At 45.3% G+C, this 19,000-nt stretch overlaps 1 protein-coding gene across 3 annotated transcripts in view; it reads left to right on the forward strand.

Moving 5' to 3' along the window:
- DAAM2 (dishevelled associated activator of morphogenesis 2) overlaps positions 1-19,000 on the forward strand; it is a 243,696-nt gene that overhangs the window by 97,254 nt on the left and 127,442 nt on the right. The window lies entirely within an intron of this gene.

Consider the following 19,000-nt stretch of genomic DNA (forward strand, 5'->3'; position numbering starts at 1 on the left):
AATCCTCTGTTTCTACTCCATTGCAAGAATGGACAATGGGGAGGGGAGTAGATAACCTCCATGTCCCATATTCAGTCTTTTAGGTTTTCATTTCTAGGTTGCCTATTTAGATGCAGCCCAGGGTTGGAAGTGACTAAATGTTGTAACGTGGATGGCTGTGAGATGGAGGATGTGAAATGGGTTGGTTGGTTTCAGTTCCCAGTACGCACATCACAGAAACCACCATCACAGTAGGCAGTCTTGTCGGAGACAAAGGAATGAACGGGCCATGAAGCCTGAATTCCCACTAACGTTGATCCTCCAGGACACAGACATTGCAGGAGATTAGTATGGGAAGTATGTACTACTGTTGCCAGTACTGTACTCTTCTGTGTAGGACCTCTATCTCCAGGGCTGTTAATTCAGCACCTTTTACCTTATGGGCAAACATTTGTGACAATTCTAATATTCACCTGTCCCTAAACTGCCACCTTTGTGTTTTTATATACAGATTCTTAACTCTGATAACTGTGTATTACATTGTCTACCATCATGTAGTCTTTCTGAGTACTGTTTCATATCTAGCCTTCACCTGTTTAGTTAAGTGCTCTTTCCACATTTGCTATCTCATCTTACAAGAGAAAAATGTGACTGATAGTACAGCATGTCTGTCAAAATTGCATTCTGTCACAATGCAGCATTGTGTCCTACTGCAAAAAGTGATTTTTCTCCCCTTAAAGGAAATTCATGTTGTTTTTTAAAAAATCCTGTAGGATGAAGGACAAATCCCAGCAATATCAGAACCTGGGGCTGTCCAGTCAGCAGGTAACCCTAAACTGTAGTGAATACAGGAAAGTTACTGAGTGGAGGTTATAAAGAGAATTGGAGAGAAAGGGAAAAGCTGATTATCTTTCCTTTAGGGTATGTCTATGCTTAAAACACTGTAGTGCTTCAGTATAGACACTACCTATCCCAGTGCGAGAGGTTCTCCCATTGGCATAGTAATCCACTTCCCTGGGGAGGCAGTAGCTAGGTCAACGGAAGAAATTCTACCATCAACTTAAGTGTTACCTGGGAATTTAGGTCAGCTTAATAACACCGCTCGGGGTGTGCATTTTTCACATCCCTGACTGATGAATATAAACAGACCTTATTTTCTAGTGTAGACCAATCCTTTGTGATGCTGTTGCTGTTCTCCCCCCGCCCCCCAGAAACCATAATGGCTGTTCAGTGGGCTATGTGAAATGAGTTTGCTGTTATCAGTCCAGCTCCCAGTGGACAAGGGTCCATGTTTGAAAGAGCAAAACAGAAGACCCATCACTGCAAATGGTATTGGGTGACACTCTACTTCTGAAAAAATGTGAGAGACTGACTGGGTCCTGTAGACTGAGGAATCCTATCTGTGCAGGTAATACCCAGGACAGAGATGAGAGACGCTGGTTGGGGAAGTGTAGAGCTGGGCAGAATTTTTCCAGTGGAATATTTCCCTTTTAGAAAATGCTGTTTTAGTGAAAGTGACACGTTTTTCAGAAACAAATCAATTTGTGACCATTTCTTTTCTGAGAGTGGGAAAGGAACCGTGCTCTGATAAGGTGGAACATTTAAATGTTCATCAGACACAAAGTCAAAAGCAGAATGCAATGTTTGTATTTTATTGAAACAAAATATGTAGATTACCCCCAAAATCTTTTCAGAATTTCATTTCGCAGGAAACTTCAAATTTTTTTGGTTTAGTTCTCTTTTGGAAAAGGAAATTCCAAGATTCTGACATGTTTTCTGCAAAACAGAAAACCAGGATTCTACTTGGCTCTGGGGAGGTGTTTGTGGGTAGCTTCAGCGTCAGATTAATGCATAAGCAAACTAAGCATGTGCTTAGGGCTCAAATTCATGGGGTGGGGGGAGCCCAATTTGGCCTGGTCACCCCTCCTGTAATGACAGAGGGGCAGCTGGGACAAACCTGAGTACTGCTGCCATCCTGTGTGCTACTCATTCAAGTTTGGCCTGGCCACTCCTCTGTCATAATTGAGGAGTGGCTGGGTCAAATTTGAGCAAGTGGCATTGCAACCTGGAGCCCAGATTCATATTAGAAGGCAGGGCCTCACAAATCTATGTTTGCATAGAGCCCAATGATGGGTTAATTCCAGCCCTGGGTAGCTTATGCTGATCCCTGCTCATACTGCACTACTTTGGTGGCTAAATAGAGGTCTTTCAGTTAGCAGGGCCATTGATCAATAGAAAATTCACTGAAAATATACTTTTAAAATGCCTCTGTTCCCCCATTTCCCCCCCAGACATGTGGCCTTTTCACTGCCTGAGCCCACTCCTGCTATACATTTTATATACTGAATCACTGTTCCTAATTAACCAGGAAAGTGCTCTTGTGCCAAATGCAATCAAGATCTGGAGAGGCCCTTCTGTTTCATTCACATATGATGAGCTCTGGTTCCAGTAGAGCAGGAGACTTGCTGGCTTTGGACCAACAGAGACTTTGCCCATTCCTAATTACTGCCTCCTTTCCCTTAGGCTGCTAAACAGGAACATTTCAGTGGAGGCTGTAAGAAAAATCCCAATAAAGAGATTAACTGGTATTTCTCAGATATTAGGTGGGGCCAGGAAGAGGACAAGGGTCTTAGACTCATTATCTGAGGTGATCCTCTGAAGGCAGAGAGATCAGCAGGGCCCTGCAGTAGTGGAGTATCTTCTGAGCTGAGGGGAGCCAGACCACAAAGCTTCTTTCTCTCTGTCAGGTTAGACTATAGCTGCCTGAGTAGAGCTTTCTACACTGCTGTCAGATGTGATTTGTTTCCACTGAAATCACTGGCCTATGTGGTGGACCGTTGATTCAGATTTTTGAAGCTGTTAGGAGAGCAATACTTTGAAGGCAAAGACTTCCCTTGCTTGTGCTGTGTGGCTCACTCTCCTCAGACACTTCCTCTCTTTCCTATCTTATGGAGAGGAAGTGAAAAGCTACACGTAGTGGGAGACTGCAATGGGAGTGCCATAGTGTGACTGGCCCCTTTCAGAGGGAGTGAGGTCCGGTGCACCTGTGACTGATTCCCTGTTGCCCAAATGGGTTTAAGGGAAGGCACCTGGGCCTTATGAAAGAAGAAGCTGTGGCAGAGACTGCAGAAGAGCTGCAGCGAGCAGGGGGCTGCAAGGAAAATTTGACACACCAGGAGGAGGAGACTCCACGCAGGTAGGGCTGAGAGAGCTAAAAGCAGGGGATTGAATTTTATTGTGGGACTTTGAGTTTTGTTTGAAATTTCTATATTAATTTGCCCAGATCCTGAGTTGCACAGAGAGAAGCCTGTGTGAAATCTCAAGGAATAAGGGAAACTGAGGCAGAGTGCTGCAGAGCCACCTCTGACCACGAGCGGGTGCTTGGGAGGGGGACTGCCAAGTTGCAGGTAGTCCATTAGCAGCCTTGGCCACTGATGTGCAGTAGTCCTTGGTGAACCTATCCAACAGACTTACTCTTTTGAGGTTCTGGTCTTGCAGAGCCAGACTTTGCAAAGCATGTGCATCTGCTTAACTCATGCACAAAGCCTGATTCTCATGGGCAAGTCCTGATTTGAATGCACATTTCTATAAGTTAGCACAAATGAAGGTCTGTGCCTGTATTGCCAGATCTTGGGTGTGGGGAAGCCAGGGGCCACAACATTACCCACGCGTTTGTGAAATTCCTGCTCGCAATTGTTAGTGCAAGGAGAAACCACATGAACGGATCACCTCACAGAATGTGTTGCTAGAGTGCTACCTTGTCATAGAACTTGTGGCCAGATCCTCAGCTGGTGTAATTCAGTATTATTTTACTGAAGTCAACAGAGCTATGCTGATTTCCACCAGCTGAGGACCTGGCCCATGTGATGTTTGTCTGTTCCATGGTGACTGGCTGCTACTGAATGCCCCAGGTACAGTGTATTTGCTATATTGCTTAAAGTTCTGGGTAGCATACATACACTATGCTCATGAAATGTTTGGATATGTTCCAGATGGGATGCACCTGCTGTGCCTAGAGAACATCCCAGGTAGGACCCACTCACCATGGCAGACAAGTTTGAGGTGTAGGATTCCCCTTCTGTGCTGAGGGAAAGCGTTTCATCCATCCTAGCAATCCATTGTTTCCAATGGACTATGACTGAATTTCATCAGCATGGGAGCAGGTGTGCAGACCAGCAAAAAGAGGGTAGAGAACAGAGCAACTGGTAGAAATGCGAGCTTTGCTATGAGTTCCCATCAGTGTGACTTTCTCAGAACAGAGTGATGTACAAAGAAGTTGATTTGACATCCTTCCACTATTGAAAGCTTGGCAGTTGTGTAGACAATAGGATCTCTCTGCTATTGTTAGCTTTGGTACATTTGCTAAGAAATCATCCTTCCACAATGTCTTTAATACGTTATCAACTGAGTCAAAAATGCTTGCATGATCTGACATAGCTGAAAGTGCACTTATGGTAAGGGCTGCATTAGTTAGAGCGAGACGTTCATATAAAGCTATACTGTGGCCTATTTCTTACTGCAGTGATGTTGATACAGTAAGAATTGTGCATCCTATTAGGACTTTAATTTGTGGCAAAGAAATGTGATTGAAATAAGACACTGAGTGCAGGTTGGACATACTGGCTGGCACTGTCAGCCTATCGTGCTTTCTTTCCCTGTTGCCGGGGTTTTCAGCACCAATCTCCCTGGGTTTTTTTCTGAAGTTTTGCTATATATGAACTGATATCGCCATGTGGTTCCACTCATTATTAGTGTTGCTGACTTGGGATACCCATCTCAACCCACCCCAATGGGAACAGAGCAGCACTTGCAACGCAGCAGTATATTCTTTTGTCCGCCTTCTGATAAGGCGGGAGGGTCATGGTCTTGGGGTCTAGCTCAGGAAGGGCATTCCATCTGCAGGGGCATGCATGGAGGTGTTTGTGAGGGGGGGAAATGGACAAACAGGGTATTGAGGCTGGCTTTGTTGGTGGAGCGGAGTGGGTGTGGAGTGATGTAGATAATTAGGGAGGGGAGGGGCAGAATTTTGTAGAACTTTGCTTTTTCTTGTGTTCACCTTCAATGTGGTGCTGAAGGGATAGCAGGTGGATGGATCCAAAGGAGTGGTGGTGGTGTGGTCTGAATGATAGGCCAGTAAGATGGTCCTTGTAACTGCAGTTTTCATGACCTGGAGTGGGGTGATGTGGGTTGCAGTGACATGGGGAATGCTGAGCATGTGGATGAGTGTGTTTAGTTGTAGGGGTAGAAGGGAAAGGTCTGATCTTAACGCTGTAGAGGAAGAAGGGGCAGGATTTGATTGTGGCCAGGATGCAAGAGGCAAGGGAGAGGGAGACCAACTACTGTGGAGATGGGAATCATATAGAACTTGAATCTAAGAACTCAGATTAGGAAGAGTCAAAGATGGTCCCAGGCAGAGATGTCAGAGAGGGGGAGAGAAGCTAAAATGTGGGATTAGATGATGGAGTGAAGGCTGTTCAGGCAGATTTGTGAGTCATCCGCATACAGGTGGTGGTCAAATCTGGGAAGTAGATGAGATGTTGTAACTGGAGAAGAGGAATGAATGCAACTTTGTCCCACTCCCCCATGGGAGTCCCACTATGCGGGAGGAGAACCAAACAAGAAGTTGAAGTAGAGAGCAGAGAAATAGAGAATTTGTTGAATCCACTCCCAGCTAATTAATCTACTACTCTTGTACTTTCTTTTAGTCTTTGTCTCAGTCTGCCCATCTTGCTTAAGAACGGAGATCAGAAAAGCTCATGGACTGAGTCATATGCAATATGGTATTTGTGTACATGGTAGGGACTGTAATTCTCTATAATAGCTCAATATCCTTGTGTACTACCACATCTGGGGGAGAATGGACAGTGTGTCATCTTTTTGAGTGAGTATCTGGCTGGTGCCTTCCTCTGTGATGGGTGGGGGGGAAAGCTTTCAGTGTCATCAGGTGCAGCAAATCAGCAGCCATTCTGCTGCATTCCTCTGGAATCCAGCTGGAAAATGTGCCCGCGTTCTTGGTGTGGAAAGGGGAGAGAGACCATTGAGGGGGACTGTTGTGTCGCTCATCGCTCCAGGCCCCCTCAGCAGCTGCTCTGTCTTAGGGGTGCTATGTCCGGAGAAGGGGAAAGACTGATGCTTTCCTCCTGGGGCTGGAGCACTGGCTTGGCCACTCCTGTGAAAGCCTATTTGCATTTTTTACTGACACGTCTTTAACACTTGTGCAGGACTGGCGTTAGGGGGTAGAAACCAGGGCAATTGCCCAGGGTCCCATGTGGCAGGGCTCAGGCTTCAGCTTCAGAAACATTGCAGAAATCTAATATGTGAGCCAGTAAGGGAGGTGGGGTGAGGGCCCACTCCTTAGTTTCTGCCCTGAGCCTCAGCAAGTCTAATGCTGGCCCTGAACTTGTGGGGAAGGGAACACCCAACAAGAGCAATGCTCTCCTCAGAGCTATGTGGTCTGAGCACAGACCTGTGAGCCAGGAACTCCAGAGTTCTCTTCCCAGCTCTGGAGCTGACTCCCTCTGGGGCCTTGTGCAAGTCACTTGTGTGTCTCAGTATCCCCATCTATAAAATGAGGCTAATGTTACACCAGGTTCTGTGTAAAGTGCTGTGTACTACTGACTGAGCCAAGGCACAAGCAGCTTATAGGCACATCCTGATCAGCTACTGTATTCTGGATCTCCGCAGCAAATCCCCATCACTGTCTCCTATTCATAGATTTTGCTTTGCTCTCATTAGTAACAATTCTGATGAGTGTAAACTCTTGTGCAGACTGTAAACACGTTTGAGCCGGGGGCTGTCTTTGTTTTTTGTGTGTACAGAGCCTTACACAATGGGGCACGGATCTCCATTCTGAGACTCTAAGTGCAAATGTAATAAGAGCAACTCGCACTTCTTTAGCACCTTTTCATCCTTAGGACTCCCAAAACTCTTTGACTATGTACAGAATCTCTTACTCAGAACTACAGGGCAGCCACCTCTGGGACCCTGTGTTTACCAGTATGTACCACAGTTATGTAACCATTTATTAAGTGGGGAGCTTCAGCTGAAACTGAAGGGGCGTTTTGTGTAGGCAGAATGTAAATACCCCATTTGGAATTTGGCCAGGGATACCCCTGAGTCATGGAGAAGACTCTAGGATTTTTAATGGCCAAGAGAGGTCAAGGCCTTAGTGTTGCATCTCAACATTGGCAGCAACAGCTGGATGAGTCTGTCTGTCAGTATGAAACTGTTGGCTGCTTCATCTACACTGCGAGTTTTGTATTACAAATGTTCAACACAATAACAATGAATGGCAATTACCTTGAAGAAATGCACAGGATCCACAAGGCCAAGTGCCCAACCCTCTCCTGTTCCTTTCCCCAGGTTTTATGAGGTTTCCTGTTAATCTTTAAAAGGTTTAAAGAAAAAAAAATCTTTGGCTTCTGTTCTATTAGTTCACATGATGTCAGTGCAGTCGGTGCCATACTAGTTATCAGGGTTTTTGATCAGTGAGATACACAACGGTGTGAGTGGCTAACTGCACACAACCATCACACTGTCGCTGTAGTGTTTACATAGGTGACTTAAAATGCACTTTTTGTCTTCAGTCAACATGCCTCAGGCCACGAATGTACTTACCCTGTGGAATAGTTCCCCGAGGCAGTGTCATTGTGTGGACCAATTAAAACTACTTTGCACTAATTACTAGGAAATATACCAGTTGTTCACTAATTCAGGGAAGATATTGTAACACACATTAAATGTGACTTAGGTCTTTGTCTTTCAAAGTCTGTGGGGAAAATTCTGTTCTCTGTTGCACTGATAAAAATCTAGTAAATTCACTGAACTAATTGAGTTAGAGAAGGATTGTGTTCCCGTTAGTGCTGGTGTCAATCCAGAGTAACTATACTAAATTGAGAGGAATTAGGGCCAGAGTCTGATCTATGTTACGCTGTTGCAAATCTGGAGTAGCTGACTGGAATTGGTGCCAACTTCTGATTTCACTTATGCCTGTGTGAATGTGGAATAACTCCTTTAATTCCCCTGACGGTTTACAATTCCTCTGGGTTTCTACCTGTATGAGACAGCAAAGTTTGGCCCTATGATCCTGAGTTACGAGAGCTCCCGACAATTTAATTTCATTCTGGAAATCTTATTAGCCCTGTTTCTCCTGCCCTTTTACATAATATTGTCTCGGAGAATTAAAGGTCAGCCAAGGCTTTGTCTTGTGTGTGGGTGTTCCTCAGCAGAAGCGAATGGTAAATAGGTTGCACACAAGGGGATAGAGCTGAGGGGGGAGGAGAGGGTAGTACCCACGCCCCTGGAAACACAGCCTGACTTTGGCATGGGGCTCTGGCAGCCATGGTTCTTTTGCTGTGCCTTTCCCAGCCCACGTTCTGTTGGGTGAGCCAGCTGAGCTGTGTTGGAGCAGGAAGCGATCAGAGAGGTGTGTGCCTGTGTGCTTTGGCACAATCCGAGCTATGAATTGCTCTAGCACAGGAATCGCCTCTGAACTCATTCGTATTAAAAAGAAGAGCAGAGACCTTAAGGGCTGGGGGTAGGGTGGGGAAGCCGGAAAGGTAGCAGTTGAGACGGCTGTTTCCTGATAACCTTTCCCAAACCTAGCTTCCCAGGCAGTGTCTCATCTGAAGGGCTCTGGCTTGAAAAACAAACCTTGGGCAGGGAGGGGAGAGGGGGGGAAGGGAAATGAGGGGAGGAGGAGGAAGGGAAAGGAAGGGTGGGGAAGGGTCACTTGTGCTGAAACAGCACATCTTGATGATGTTTAATACTAATGGTAACACCCAATGGCTCCAATTTGAGAAAGGGCTCTGAAATGAATGGTGTGGTCCAAATATGGAGGTAAACATGGGCCTTGCCCCAAAGTGCTTACAATCCAAGATGGTGAAAAATGTACAAAAGATAGGGGAGAGGGAGACAGTGTGTGTCTGTCTCTGTGTCTCTCTCATGGTGCAGTTGCATAAATTAATATTGACTGTCCCAGCTGCCCTTCAGCTGCCTGCCCTGGTTACCAGCTTTCTCATGCTTGCTCCTTCTGTGTGGAGGGAGGAGTGAAGAGCCGCAAAGGCAGGTGTCTTTTAAAAAAAAAAAATCTCTGGGGGAGGGGACCCCTGCAATCTGTTGGAATGGACCTTGTTAATTGCATGTGCTGGGATACTGCTTTGAGAAGCAGGATTTGGGTGGGACCCAGCTTTTCGGTAGGAAATAAACAAGAGATTAACCAATGCTTAATGAGGGAGAAAGGAAACAGCAGTAGAGCACTGTGTGGGGGGCTGCTGAGCTTTCTTTTTGGAAGCAAACTGCTTTCTCCTTTCAGAGTAACAGCCGTGTTAGTCTGTATTCGCAAAAAGAAAAGGAGTACTTGTGGCACCTTAGAGACTAACCAATTTATTTGAGCATAAGCTTTCATGAGCTACAGCTCACTTCATCGGATGCATACTGTGGAAAGTGTAGAAGATCCTTTATACACACAAAGCATGGAAAAAATACCTCCCCCCACCCCACTCTCCTGCTGGTAATAGCTTATCTAAAGTGACCTCTCTCCTTACAATGTGTATGATAATCAAGGTGGGCCATTTCCAGCACAAATCCAGGGTTTAACAAGAACGTCGGGGGGGGGGGGGAGTTGAAGTGTCCTCCGACTGGTTTATGAATGTTATAATTCTTGACATCTGATTTGTGTCCATTTATTCTTTTACGTAGAGACTGTCCAGTTTGACCAATGTACATGGCAGAGAGGCATTGCTGGCACATGATGGCGTATATCACATTGGTGGATGTGCAGGTGAACGAGCCTCTGATAGTGTGGCTGATGTGATTAGGCCCTATGATGGTGTCCCCTGAATAGATATGTGGGCACAGTTGGCAACGGGCTTTGTTGCAAGGATAGGTTCCTGGGTTAGTGGTTCTGTTGTGTGGTATGTGGCTGCTGGTGAGTATTTGCTTCAGGTTGGGGGGCTGTCTGTAGGCAAGGACTGGCCTGTCTCCCAAGATTTGTGAGAGTGTTGGGTCATCCTTCAGGATAGGTTGTAGATCCTTAATAATGCGTTGGAGGGGTTTTAGTTGGGGGCTGAAGGTGATGGCTAGTGGCGTTCTGTTATTTTCTTTGTTAGGCCTGTCCTGTAGTAGGTGACTTCTGGGAACTCTTCTGGCTCTATCAATCTGTTTCTTCACTTCCGCAGGTGGGTATTGTAGTTGTAAGAATGCTTGATAGAGATCTTGTAGGTGTTTGTCTCTGTCTGAGGGGTTGGAGCAAATGCGGTTGTATCGCAGAGCTTGGCTGTAGACGATGGATTGTGTGGTGTGGTCAGGGTGAAAGCTGGAGCCATGTAGGTAGGAATAGCGGTCAGTAGGTTTCCGGTATAGGGTGGTGTTTATGTGACCATTGTTTATTAGCACTGTAGTGTCCAGGAAGTGGATCTCTTGTGTGGACTGGACCAGGCTGAGGTTGATGGTGGGATGGAAATTGTTGAAATCCTGGTGGAATTCCTCAAGGGCTTCTTTTCCATGGGTCCAGATGATGAAGATGTCATCAATATAGCACAAGTAGAGTAGGGGCGTTAGGGGACGAGAGCTGAGGAAGCGTTGTTCTAAGTCAGCCATAAAAATGTTGGCATACTGTAGGGCCATGCGGGTACCCATAGCAGTGCCACTGATCTGAAGATATACATTGCTGAAGGTCAAAACAGCAGACTGGACTTCTACATAGAGTGCTTCCGCCGACGTGCACTGAGAGTTACCAAAAGAAACTACAGCATTTGCTCAAGAAACTCCCTGAAAAAGCACAAGATCAAATCCGCACAGACACACCCCTGGAACCCCGACCTGGGATATTCTGTCTACTACCCAAGATCCATAAACCTGGAAATCCTGGGCGCTCCATCTCAGGCATTGGCACCCTGACAGCAGGATTGTCTGGCTATGTAGACTCCCTCCTCAGGCCCTACGCTACCAGCACTCCCAGCTATCTTCGAGACACCACCGACTTCCTGAAGAAACTACAATCCATCGGTGATCTTCCTGAAAACACCATCCTGGCCACTATGGATGTAGAAGCCCTCTACACCAACGTTCCACACAAAGATGGACTACAAGCCGTCAGGAACAATATCCCCAATAACGTCACGGCAAACCTGGTGGCTGAACTTTGTGACTTTGTCCTTACCCATAACTATTTTACATTTGGGGACAATGTAAACCTATGGGTACCCGCATGGCCCCACAGTATGCCAACATTTTTATGGCTGACTTAGAACAATGCCCCTACTCTACTTGCGCTTTGTGTGTATAAAAGAGCTTCTACACTTTCCACAGTATGCATCCGATGAAGTGAGCTGTAGCTCACGAAAGCTTATGCTCAAATAAATTGGTTAGTCTCTAAGGTGCCACAAGTACTCCTTTTCTTTTTGCTTTTTCCTTGGCAGATGAGATCTCTGCTCTAGTCCTGAGCTTTGGGAGTAGACAGCCAGTCGAGGTGGCAGGGAAGAAGAAAAACACCCAGGCCCAGATTCTCCTCTGTGTACACCAGTTTCACACAAGTGTAGCACAGTTGACTTAAATGAAGTTAGTTCTGATTTGCACTGGTTGAAGTGAGAGGATAACCAGTGCGGATAACCGTCACTTGCGAGACGGGCAGAGAGGAACCTATAGGAATCTACATTTCAGAGTTACAGTGAGAGCCACACTCAAGTGTCTTATCTATGTCAGTCCACTGACAGTTACAGACTTAGATGTGCCCCTTCGCATACGACATACATATTCACACAACACATGCATGTACATGTAAGACATCAGTGTACACGCGTGCAGGCATGTACCATATGTAGTACATGGATATTATGTGCATAGGGCTGACACAGACGCTCAAGGCATACACATATGCACATTGTATGCATATTAGTATGCACATAAAGGTATGGAAGCACAGATTTGCTTTGTTAATGAGTTCACAAACACACATCCCATTGCTTTCAGGCACTCAAACAGAAAACAATGCTTCTTCCCTAATCTCCTCCCACAAGTGAGTTTATTCTTTTGTACCTTAAAGACGCTGCTGTTGATGACAAGGGTTTAAGACGAGGTGGAGGAGTCATTCACATGGGTTAGTGAAGCACTAAGGCCACATAGTACTTGCACATGTGGGAGATGGAATGTGTCTCCTGTGCATGCGGGAAAGCAGAGACCCACACCTGTGTGGGTGATGGGGGTGCTGTTGAGTATGAACATCCACCAGGTAATACGTGTCGACTGTTTCCCTGCTGTGGAGCTCGGTGAATGGAATCTCTCTCTTGCATTATGTTGAGCTAACACCAGCCAGCTTGTGGAGTTAACTTAATCTCTTTCAGTGAAAACTCAGTTGTCAATTTTCAACGCATCCTGCCAGACTCTTTATGTTCCAAGCATGGATTTCTCTAGCACACTGCTTCTGATTTGTCAGTGTGACAAACTAGATTGGACAAAGCACTGGAAAATACACTGTGGAGGAACAGTCCTATACTGTCCCCTGGAGATGGACAAAATGATCTAATAAATCTTGCCTATTTCTGACTTCTATGATTTCATAGCTATGTGTGGCAGGACTGAGATCCGAAGAGGGATTATTTTATTCATCCCCTCCTGGATGGCCCTGAAGTGGCTTTCAGGACTGCTGATTGTGTGAGCCTTTGATGGGGCTTCTCTCGCTTTTTCTTTCTCCAGCAGGGAGAAGTGCAGACAGAATGTGAACGACATCAGTGTAACCCATTTGTAGTTTGCCAAGATGGGGCTGGCACAGCGAATGGGGGCTGAAAAAATTAAAGGTTCCTGGGATTGTTTCTCATAACAAAATGTAGCTGTCAGGCAATATAAATCACATGTTAGCAATGTGGTCTCACTCAGTTCACTTGTTAACACCATAACAATTACGCTGGGTTGGATCCTGTATTGGAAAGGATCACACTATGCTGCTGACAACCCCCCTTCCTCTCCCTCTCTCTCTCTCTCTCTCTCTCTGCTGCTTCTCCTCCCTCTCCAATCCCAAAGACGCAAGGCTTTTTATCTGATTTGGCTTGGGTTGCATTTCAACATTTCTTACCCCACCACCTCCCCAGCTCAAACCCTCCTTTGGCCCCTCAGGGTGCCAGGGCCAAAGGACACTGGATCGGATCCTATGATATGTTAGAATCCGTGTTTATCTTTTACAAAATAAACCCAGCGTGAGGGGCAATTTTTTTGGTCGGGACCAAGGCTCTGCCATCCCATTTGGGAGTGTCAGAGGCTTGGAATTTTTATTGGCCCTTCTTCTGATTATGTGATAAATCTACATGTTAACAGCTCTGGTCTGGTGTGCCATGGAATTGGGATCCCAGTGCAAAGCATTTGGCACATCCTCTGCAGGCCCAGCCACCTCTGAGCCAAGGTTGGCAGTGGGGGAGAGGTCAGAAGTGGGGGTTACACTGTGATCTTTGTAACTAAGATAAACTTGGTGCTTGTGAAATTGGAAAGACAGTGTGTGAGAGAGCCTGTTTTCTGTGTGGGACAGAGATAACGGGACAATGAGAGAGGAGGGGTAAAGGGAAATGAAAAGGCGTGTGTGTATGAGAGAGGAAAGGGGTAGGAAGCATGAATGAGAGGGTGTGCACGTGGGGAGTGTTCAACTATAAAATGCATGCACATAGGCAGAATGTCACAATACTAATATCAACAAACCACTGGGACCAGATTTATTTGCAATAAAGGTGATGATGATTTTCCAAAGAGAAGGACCCTGAAACAAGGAGACCTTACAGAATGCTATGGGCATATTAACATAATTAAGCAAATTCATCCCTAGTTTCTCTTAGTTGCATGTTCTGATTAGAATGCAGCTTGTGGAAAAGTGCCAAATGAGGCTGGAGTGACCAGCAAGAAAAAAGCTTTGCAGAATTTAAAAAACAAAGTCCCTAGTACTAGTATGGAAATATTTTGGAAGGGAGGAGACATTCACCTGCTTCAGGGCACCAGCCACTCTGTAGCTCAGGCAGGAACAGCTCAGGCTGGGGACAGCTTATTCAAAAACTTTCTGCTGCAGGGTTTCTGAGCTCTCCTTTGAAACATTTGGCACTGGTCACTGTTGGAGACAGGACACTGGATCAGATGAACCACTGGTCTGATCCGGTATGGCAATCTCTATCTTCCTGTTTTGAATTTACCAAAAAAGAGTAAGAATTGAATTCTCAGTTCAGTGATGTCAACCTACACCATCAGAGAATTTGGCCCCATAATCTTTGTTGTGAAAGTTCTTAGAGGTTGAGGGCTGGTTGTCCTTTTGCAAGATGAACAACCAGGTCATCCTAAGCACTGACTAAAATGTAACAAAACCATGCTCAGATTGGAAAAGAAATGCTGGCAATCATTTTTGGTTGAGAGTGGGTTCACAAGTATGTTTGCAGGCTGAAATCAACCGAGGCAGAAACAAGACTATAAACCTTTGTAAGCCGTCTTACAGAAACTATTGAGCAAAGTACCACCAAGACTTCAGAGAATGATCACGACATTGCAAAAGTAAAATACAGACCTGGAAAGGAGCTGCTTCTAGTAGGCATGCTTTCAAGAGCACCTCTAAACAGGGGAAGCCAGGAGCTGCAGGAAGAGGAGGTTGAAGTACATATAACACTACTACCCCTTTCTGAAGCAAAATCTGACAAGCTCAAATGAGAAACACAAAATGATCCAACTTACAAGGCCCTGAGCAAGAATTAGATGGATAGTCAGCAGAAAAAGTCCAGAAATCGCCTCGCATAAAAACATACTAGGACTGTAGAGATGAACTTACTGCCTGGGGTGGAATTCTGTACAGAGGACATGTCCTAGTCTCGTGCCACCTAAGGTTGGAAATGCTAAACATACAGAGCTGCAGTGTCCATCTGAGGCCTCGTTTACGGGGGGAGATCGATCTAAGTTAAGCGACTTCAGCTACGTGAATAACATAGCTGAAGTTGACGTACTTAGATCTACTTACCGCAGGGTCCACGCTACGCTATGTCAATGGGGGAATGATCTGCGGTTGATTTAGTGGGTCTTCACTAGACCTGCTAAATCGACCACCAATGCATCGATCACTGTGTGTTGATTCCCCCAGTAAGTGTAGACAAGCCCTGAGTGTAGAGAAGTTTTAAGTACAGAGCTTGAGATCTTCTGGTCAAATTTAAGAGATCTTCTGTCATCAAAGCGAAGGTGTCTAAGACAACTGCAAGCAATGCAGAAGTATCACCCTCAATCCAATTTATTATCAGGGTTATTTATATTGAAATAGCATTTATTGACACCAGTCAAGGATCAGGACTCGAGTATGCTAGGCACTGTACATATGTGGTAAAAAGACTGTCCTTCCCCAAAGAGGTTGCAGTGTAGGTTGTGACAATGCACAACGGGCGGAACTGTTTGAGATTTTTGGATTCAGGAATCATTGCGTGAAACCTATGGCCTGTGCTTATGCAGGTGGTCATATTAAATAGTCATAAAAGCCCTTCTGGCCTTAAAATCTATAAAAATTCAGGATTGGCCTTAGTCCAATACTGGTACAAACTAATTTGAATTCAGTGAGGAAGAGGATCTTGTATTGGACTGTACCAATGTAATAAGACCTTGCAAATCGCAGTTTAACTCATCTGGAATCCTATGGGGAACAGATAATGGCCAAAAATGCAGGAGGGGTACATTTTGGTAATTCTCTTCCATGTCAGTCCATGTACACCATGTCAAGTCCTTCCCATGCACATTCAGAAGGGTTAGTAGAAAAATCTGCATAAGTAGCAAAGAACTTTATCTAAAAGAAGAGCCCTGCTGCACTGAAGGGATTCCACACACAGTATTGTTACAGTCCCAACACACCTCACAGGAGTTTATTAGGATCACCGTTTCAGAGTATATGAAATTCTTCCCATCTAAACCCTACAGTTCCAATTGAATGAATTATTCTTCCTGTCCTAAAAAGCACTGATGGGCAGAGTTACTGGGCCCTACAACGTTCCACCTGGAGATGGGTGAAGGGATTCCTAAACAGTCCTTAATATGCAGCCAGCTTCTTCAAGATAACCATGGGGTATTTTAATTTTCTCCCATATTATTTTTCCTGTATTCATTTAATGTAACACTTTTGCAGAGAGGTGCTGCCTTTTATTGGTGAAACGTTTCCTTTTGTTCTGCTTGTGCTGGACTTATGATGATATCAAACACAATGGCTGCCAAGCACCAGGTCCAGCATTCACAATTTGACTGTTCCCCAAATCATGGGACATAGTATGGTTTTTAATCCTACAAAAAACTGTTTTATGTTCCCTGCCCATTCCTCCTCTTCTCTCCCTCTTGTTTTCCTGGGTTGCAGCCATTTTGAATGCAGGCCATCTTCCCCTTTGGCGTAGAGAACTGGACTGGAAATATTTGAACCTCAAATCCAGCTCCAATATGTTTTAATGTTGTATCATCAAAATTCAGTCTGTCCGTAAAAAAGGGCCCACATAAAAGGGAAATTAACTGAATGTATCCCACCCTCAGTAAGTAAAAATAAAAAAGGAAATGGAAAACTGAGTGCAGTGTAAGGAATAGTAACGGGACTTTTTTTTTAAACATCTCCTTGAGGCCATTCTGGCAAATGTCTCTTTAATCTGTATTTCACTGGAGCACTTGCAGCTTGAAGTGCTTGTGAGAGCCAGGCAGCTGAACTGTGGTGTACAGGAGCCTGTTGGCATGAACCTCTGGAACCGAGCCCTCCATCCAAGACATAGAAGAACAGTTACTACATTTCTCTAGAGAAATCACCACAACCGATAGAACAAAGGGGAGAGGAAAAAACCCTCTAACAGAACCTCTCTTCTTCCCACATGCTCCCTGGGCATCCAGGCATGAGGGCTTCCTAACCTAGCTCTGTCCCTGGTCTAGATGATGCTATTCAAGGTCCGTACTACTTCTGCACTCTCCCACCACCTCCTTTTTGGTCCCTTTTTCCTCACTGCACTCACATTAGAGCGAGCAGTCTCACTCGATGACTAGGGCCAATCTGAAAACAGGCGGGTGTGATGTGTTCACGAGCACATTAGATATACCCTTCTGAAATCTCTTCAGAGCCTGAGGTGCTTGTTATGGCCATGCTCTCAGGCAGTGAGATTCTTAAGGTGGCTTCCATGAGAATTCCATATTAGAACAGGCAAATGGTTCATGTGGTCCAGTGTCTTATTTCTGGGTCAGGTCCCATGCTTTCCTTTGTAGTCCTAGAAGTCCTTCACGCTGCCACTGCAGAAAGGGGTAGAGAAAGGCAGGATTTTGAGAACCTTTAGAGAACAAGGTGTGCCTCAACATGAGTGGCTGGGCAAGGGGAGGAAGGTAAGCAAGGCTGATATATCCATGACTCTGCAATTTCACTGGCTTTCCTCCCTCACTGAAGGAGAGCACAGCTGCCACAGGAGTGACTGCACACTGCATTGAAAGCCAGTGGTTGGCTCTGCTGCTGTTCTGTGTCCAGTAGGGGAGGTTTTCCTCCTCCACTTTGGAGGTGCCCCCACTTGCAACCTTGCCATTTGGGCTGTGAGCCTGGAGTCCAGGATTGGCCTGCTGACCGTGGTCAATGCTGGTGGTTTCAGAGGAAGGATTAGCCCACCCTCTCTAACTGCTGTTCAGTGGAAGCAGATTCCTTCCTGATCGTCAGCTGATCAAGTTATGTCCTGAATCATTAAGATTGTAGTGAGGGCAATGACTCTTACTGTTTTGTTTGCTTATTTTAGGTTGCAGTAAAGAGGGCTGCCTGCATGTGCATGCTTTTTTCCATTGCATCTTCTACCATCCCATCATCTATCTGTTCTATAAGGATGCAAAATATATAATTAAATGGCAGAACGCTAGGTGGGGCAAAGACGGCATCATGCACTTTGGCCAGGAGGTCAAACTAGATAACCATAATGGTCCCTTGAGGCCTTATAATCTATGAATCTATGCCTGATGCATGCAACACCCACAAAAGGGGTTCAGCAACTTTCAGAGGTGGCGAAGTTACAGCATCCTGCCCTCAGGGTATGCTCACTTAATCATATCATATCAGAATACTCATCTTGTCTTTTTTTATTGGTTGAGAGTGCTGTCATTCAGTATGGTATTGGGGGAGCTTCTGTGAAAACCACACAGAACTAGTTATCTCTCAACTTGCTCTTGTATATGAATTAAGCTTCGTAACAGAGCTCCTACTGTATCTTCTTTGCCTCCAGTTTCTCGCAGTGTTGATTTTCTAAGGACTTAGCTAAGACTGGCCAGCTCACTTCACGTGTATTGCAGCCCTACTAGCTCTTCTTCCAAACCTGGAAACTCTGATTTCCTCCCTGATCCTCCCACTCGTCCCACACACTTGACCTCCAACAGCATTCCTTTGCTGGTCTTACGACCTTACGTGTAGTTACTCTCTCCCTCTCCACCCAAGAATATGATTCTGGTTGGAACTTATATAACTCCTTGTCTCACTTGGCTGCCCCCTTGGTTGGAAACTCACCCTAAACATTTCCACATGGCTTGTGCTCTTCATGCACAGCTAACCTTTTTTTTTTTTTCCTTTAAACATTTTTGAAAAGAATAAAAATCCCCCAGCTTATTCTACCTTCTGCTGCTGGCAGTGACCTAGCCTTGTTACTGTTTGCATTTCTTTTGTACCTTTCTGCTGCTAAAGTCTCTGTGGACCTTTTAAATCTGTCAGCAGCCACTACCAGGCTCAGTATGCAATTTAGCTCACTGTTTTCACAAGTTTCCCAGCCCTGAAAGCTTTCCAAATGAGCCATTGTGGGACTGAGTTAGAGGTATTGTTCCTGCATTGGGCGAGAGTAGCATGGGTGCTGCATTTACAGTTCTGTTAGCCCTCACAATGTCATCTTGTTATAGGACTCCTGAACACTTTCTCCTTCAAATAAATATAATATAATATTACCAAAAAAAAAATCTGGCTGAAACATTGTTTGAAACTGTGTAAGACAGGAGTGGATGGTCTTTGTACCACACACGTGTGCTCTTACTCTTGTTCAAGCACACCTTC

Source organism: Lepidochelys kempii, chromosome 3 (genome assembly GCF_965140285.1).
Source record: "Lepidochelys kempii isolate rLepKem1 chromosome 3, rLepKem1.hap1, whole genome shotgun sequence".
NCBI lineage: Eukaryota > Metazoa > Chordata > Testudines > Cheloniidae > Lepidochelys > Lepidochelys kempii.